The sequence below is a fragment of the Macrobrachium nipponense genome, chromosome 34 (assembly GCF_015104395.2).
Source record: "Macrobrachium nipponense isolate FS-2020 chromosome 34, ASM1510439v2, whole genome shotgun sequence".
NCBI classification, from domain to species: Eukaryota; Metazoa; Arthropoda; class Malacostraca; order Decapoda; family Palaemonidae; genus Macrobrachium; species Macrobrachium nipponense.
The window spans coordinates 31,523,072-31,529,558 of record NC_061095.1 but is presented as its reverse complement, the minus strand read 5'-3'; positions in this window follow the sequence as shown (position 1 = coordinate 31,529,558).

The following is a 6,487-nucleotide window of genomic DNA, read 5'->3' as shown; positions in this document are numbered from 1 at the left end:
TTTGATGAATAATAAGATGGCATAAACCATAATGTTGCAAGCTCTCTGCTTCAACTGTGGGTATTCATCTATCTTGTCAGTAGTTGGGATGATACAGAGTCAGCTTTATCATTTTAATCAACGTCTTCAGGTTTGTGCTATAAAATTAGATCTTGATCAAGGAGGTTGATCTTAACAGGGCTCGATCAATTTGAATTACGAAGACATCAAAAACTGAGGAGATAGTAGCTTTTAGTCAGTGTAGTGTTCATTTGACATTAATATGTGTGACATGGGTCTTGTTTCTTCATTACTAATTTGGTGAGCTCTTCAAAGTAGCGCTAATCAGCTTACAAACTCTGCTTATCTTATTCCACAGCCAACAGCTAAACCTAATTCCCGACCTTCACTGGCCGGGGAAAGGTGGTGTAAGGAATTTTCTCCCTTGTCTGACTCAGTGAATTGCTCAATATTTCAGCGATTTTGGATGAGACACATTTGGAAAAATTATTTGAAGAGTTGCCTACCACAGCTGTGAACAGTATTTTACCTATTTTACAATACAATGACGCAGATTATAAGTTATTTCAAAAGGCGACACCAGTCGTCACTAGTCTTACCTCGGGCTAAATTGCCAGTACTACCCAAAAGCTATATAAATAATTAGACCACTATATATTATATATATAGATATATATATATATATATATATATATATATATATATATATATATATATACCCTCGAATGCTACCTTTGTTGAATAACGAATAAAAGCTATATCATTACTACTCTTTCCATTAACTTTCTTTTTATCTCTCAGCATCTCTCCCTTTGGAAGTCATCCCCAGAAAGCGGGCACACCTTTGTGAATGGAAGTGTAGAGGGCGCGTCTTGACTAAGATAACGAAAAGAAATAATGATATGTTTCCTAATAACCAATCTTTCGCAGATGATAAAGAAAATTGGGTTATATTTTGTTTAAGTACCTTTCGAATTCTTTAATAGTTTTCCGATACCAGACATTAAATCATTTTTAACATAATAATGTGTCCGTCTCTTAAGGTCAATTTATTTCGGATCTAGGTAATCCATCTTGTGGAACGTAGGTAGTGAAGCTAATTACGTGCGATTTTATATTGGATAATAATAATAACAACGAATAATGATCATAAATAATTATTTTAAAAAGTCCAAAATATCACTGGGTGACAAAACAGCCTTTTTATGAATTGGGAGACGGCTGCTAACTTGCTAAGCACGAGTAGATGGCGCTATTGTGGATGAGTCCCATCCAATATGGATGAGAGGCGTAGAAGACACTCGTGAGGTGTCACGCTGGTACCCGGGTGATAAATGCGATGGGGGGGGATGTGGTTGGAGGGGGCCAACTAAATTGGGTAGTTAGTGGCACGCGAGTCGGCAGATAGACTGCGTTCCTGAACTTGAACTCGGACAGGAGGAGTTTTGCATCGATTCCCCAATCATAAGTTAATAAAATGAAGAAGTCATTATGACTGCTATTCTTATAAACACTTTCATATATATATACATACATACATATATCTATCTATCTATCTATCTATCTATCTATCTATCTAGCTATATATATAGAAAGAGAGAGAGAGAGAGAAAGAGAGAGATGTATGTATGCATACACACACACACACACACATATATCTATATATACATATATATATATATATATATCATATATATATATATATATATATATATATATATATATATATATTCAAGCAAGAAAGACAGAAACTACGTTATGCCTTGAGGTAATTCAGGATTTCAGTTGCCTTTGAATTTTTTTGAATGAATCAGAAATATATTTTGGTAACATATATGATATACCCATTTTTGCTTTAAATTTTTTTTGTTTTTTGTAGTTTTATACTTTATGTAATTGGTATTAATATAGCGTATTAGTATCATGTGAACTTCTAGCTGTTTATGCTTCCTAAGGGAACGGATCGCTGGAAGTAGTAGCTGGAGTTCCAGAGGCAATAGCTGAAGCCCCGTCCAGGACCGTCGTCCGCAGGGGGTGGCCAATGTGCGTGTGGGTTATGGGCGGAACCACAGTAGCTGAAAGTAATTACTTCTAACTACCCTAGCACAGAAGCAGAGGGATTCTGGGAGTCGTCAAGATCTATGGATTCCAGATTCATTTCCAGGCGATAACACGTCCCAGGTACTGCTCCAGGCGAGGGCGGAAGAGAAAGCCATCCATGCCCATAGATACTAAGTCCTCTCTTTGGCGATTGGTGGTAATTCATCAGACCGAACGACTTTCCCAGATGTCGGTTTTCTTATTTCTGTACCATTAACTTTTTTTTTTATGTATCCATGCATTTGTAACTTTTTGTAAATGCATATGTCAAGCAAGCCAGTGCCATAATCCAGTCGCAGCCCAAAGAATACAAGCAACTGCAGGATCCAAACGAAAAGAAAGAAAAAAAAAACACAGGACTACTTTGCCTTTTAGGAGGTAATCTACCTGTCTTTAAAAGGATAGAAGATTATAAAAGCAAGACGAAAGTTCTACATGCTGCCAGTAGATGATGGGAAAGCCACCGACCTGTTCAAGTTCCACGTTGGCCGAGTGCATTTCGCGCTCGGCTACCATTCCGGTGGTCCGAAGTTCGATTCTCGGCTCGGCCAACGCGGAACAAGAGGAATTTATTTCTGGTGATAGAAATTCATTTCTCGATACAATGTGGTTCGGATCCCACAATAAGCTGTAGGTCCCGTTGCTAGGTAACCAATTGTTTCCTAGTCACGTAAAAATATATCTAATCCTTCGGGCCAGCCCTAGGAGAGCTGTTAATCAGCTCAGTGGTCTGGTTAAACTAAGATATACTTAACTTAACCGACCTGTTCAACCGAGGGACTCCGACTGACTACCTCAGAGAAAAGTCCCATCTGACTGTAGATCAAACGATTATAAATGGGCATACATAAGACAATCAGAACGAACTGGAAGTTTATGGTCATTAATAAGAAAGAACCTGTTTAAGAGCTACTTATTTAAATCTAATATCAGTTATTTTCAGGCACCAGATTAAGACCCGAAGACGTAACGAAAAACAAATTCAAATCTTTTCATTGTATATAAGTTAAATATTTACGATTGTGGCAACGTCAATTATTCATGTATCACTTTACCTGATGGTAATGGATAACATTTTGTTCAATATTGTTAGTATGTATGTGTATGTATGTATGTATGTGGCCTGAGCAAATATTGACTGATTTAAAAAAGATTTTTGGAGGCAATTTTGCCTTGCGGATGACTAATTTTGAGGGTGCGACGTCAAATTGTAAATACTCTAGTTTTTACATAATGTTATATGCATACATTCATGCATACATACATACATACATACATACAACACACACACACACACACACACGCATATCATATATATATATATATATATATATATATACTATATATATATATATATATATATATATATATATATACATGCTATTTGGGCATATTTTCTCACTTGTGTATTTTTTATTGAAGTCAATGGCATTATTTGCAGATACTAACTTCTTATCAAGTGACTCAGGAATAAGGTAAAACGAGTCGAGTTCCTTTCCATTTATTTTTTCTTTTTCTAGTTGATGAACTGTTTCTCCATCTCTCTCGGTGGCATTATCAGGACTGGGTTATAAATCGACATACAAGATTTTCATCACTGCATGTGGATGTTCGAATTACAAAAATGATGTTATTGCGTTGCTGAATTTCTATTGGCCAACGGGTCTCATTCTCTCACTGGCTGTCTGGGAGGCAGCATGGGAACTCATGGTGCTCCGTAGGACGCATCCTATGCTGCTGCTTGCAGCCAAGGTTATGGGCAAAATCATGATTCCCGTCTACTAGTGATAAAATATTACCCCTTGGCTGTGGTGAACTTGCAATTGCTTGTGCAGAGTGGTAATGGTCCGACCTATGTTGTAATTGCTGAGGGCTTGACATGTTCCTTCGGTACATTTGAATTTGCTTGCTATATTGGTCGACTCCTGCATCTCTCTACGGGGGGAGGGGCGGGGGGGGGGGGGGTGTACAAGGTAGTATTGTACCTATCTCATATCACTGATATTATTGAAAGCCCTTGGTTTTGATCTTAAGTATGTATTAAGTTCTGCTGAGGGCAATGAGCAGTGACTGTCAGACAAGAGTGTGTGATATTCTTCTGCTACCAGTGTGCCGTAGAGTGTAGGGTGAAGTCTGAAAGGATAACAAACTCCTGCTTCGGTGACACCCTACAGAAGTCTCTTGCGAGGGAGAGGGAAAAGTTTTAAGGCACTGTTGTGTCCTGGTAAATAATATGGAGCCCACAGCACACGAACTAAATTGAATACTAATTGATTAACCCTATCTGAAACAAGAGTCAGCGGTAAATTTTCTAGCTCTAGTAGCTAACCAGATGAACATAGAAATCAGAATGAAAACCTTATTAGTTAGCTGAACCATTATATCACAAGATATATTATACACACACACTCACACACACACACACACACACACACACACACATATATATATATATATATATATAATATATACATATACATATATATATATACATATATATATATATATATATATATATATAGGATGTATATAAGTTTTTCGTATGGCTTCTTTCCATTTCTAGTATTCTTTTTCTCCTAAAGATGTTAAAATTCCGGTTGATGATGTCTATGTTCACTATGTTCATGTTTACTCTGGTTGCAACCAACGACATTCAGCTCAATAACAACAAAGTGCACAGTTCATTGCTTAAGGCACCAGAGCCACGAATGTTTTTAGAGGACTTAACCCAAGCCCGTCTATTCTGTTGGGAATTGAACCCATTTCTTTGCATTCAAAGTTATGGACTTATATATATATCTATATATATATATATATATATATATATATAGATATATATATATATATATATAAATATATATATGTGTGTGTGGTGTGCGTGCGTGTGTTGTATTTCATTTGTGCACTTGCTTGTTCACCCCAGTCATTCAACCAGCATTTCTTTATAAGGCTGCAAACACTACGCCATTCTCTGCCTTGGTTGAAATCCGTTATAGTCTGGTAACTCCAAAGCGCATAAGTGATATAAAATGGAAGTTAACGGAGCGTACCTAAATTACTTTCTCTCCCGGGAATCGAACGTGGCGCTCCCTCTGAGTCGAAAGAAAGTGTTGCAGAATAGTTCAGTTGGCCTAGTAACGGGCGAAGGGAAGGAAGGAAACCGTGTGTTGATATAATCAAGATTTCCTGAGAGATTTGAAAGAGTTAATTAGTGTGATTCAGAGTAGGCGCCGAGAGCCTGATGCCATCAGGTGCGAGTGCCAAAAGCTTTTACCTTAATCACTAAATTGTTTACCTGGCTGCCACTCACCTGCCCAGATTGGAGACTGTCGATAATTTCCTCTTTTCTGTCTTGATTTCCATTTCTTTTATTATTGCTTATTTACTTTTTGATCTTTATTTATTTCATTTTTGCGTTTGGATATGCTATGCCTCATATCACTCTTTTTCTATTCCTCCCTATTTAGTCATTTATTTCTCTGCTCTTTGACTTCATTTGCTGGAGCTGTATTTTTTCTTTTATTTAAAGTGCACTCTATTTCTTTCTCGACTTCTCGCACTTTTTCGAAATAAATCTGAGTTTTGTTGTCACTTTCCCCTTCCCTCCTTTACACCTTCTTCTCTACCACCTGTATTTTGCATTAGTTTTTAGACCTATTTTCTGCCGTTTTCTTTTTTGTGTCGTCTGATTTTTCCCTCCAGAAATCTTTCTTCTCTCGCCATTTTTATCATTAACCATCGTCATTATTGGTTGAGTAGAATGATCAAAGATGTCAATTGTTTTTATCGCCCCTTTTCAACCATCCATTGGTAAACCCTTTCCTCTGTGACTCCTGTTATCAGATCATCCTCATTTCAATTTTTAATCACAGAATGACATCGTATCAGTTTTCAATCGCCTGGCTGGATTTCGAATTTTGGCAAAAAAATGTGAATATGAACCGGAATGAAAAGGCGGAATGACTATTTTGCATGTACATTATTTCTTCATTGCTCCACGAGGGACCAAAACATTCCTGGTATGTTAATTTTGGCGCAATCAGAGAGGCATGCAGGCCGAGTATGTGGCTGATGCGTACTTGAGCAGTCATGCATGCAGTCCATCAGCTTTGGTGATTTCTTTGTTTAAGGAAACATGGGGCCTTCGATATGGAAATTATTTGCGGGATTTGGCTCTTCGTATATTTTCTATTTCTCTGCGATTGATTATTAATGAATTTTGGTAAAGAATCCACAAGGAAAGGGAAACTGTATGTAAAGTGTTTGTGAAGAAGACGTGAAAAAAAGTAATGAAATGGAGTTTATGTGCCATTCTTTTTTAAATGACACATTGAAGCCTAACTAAGAAGAAGTAGCCAACCAAGGCAAATTCACCTTTGTTTTTCTT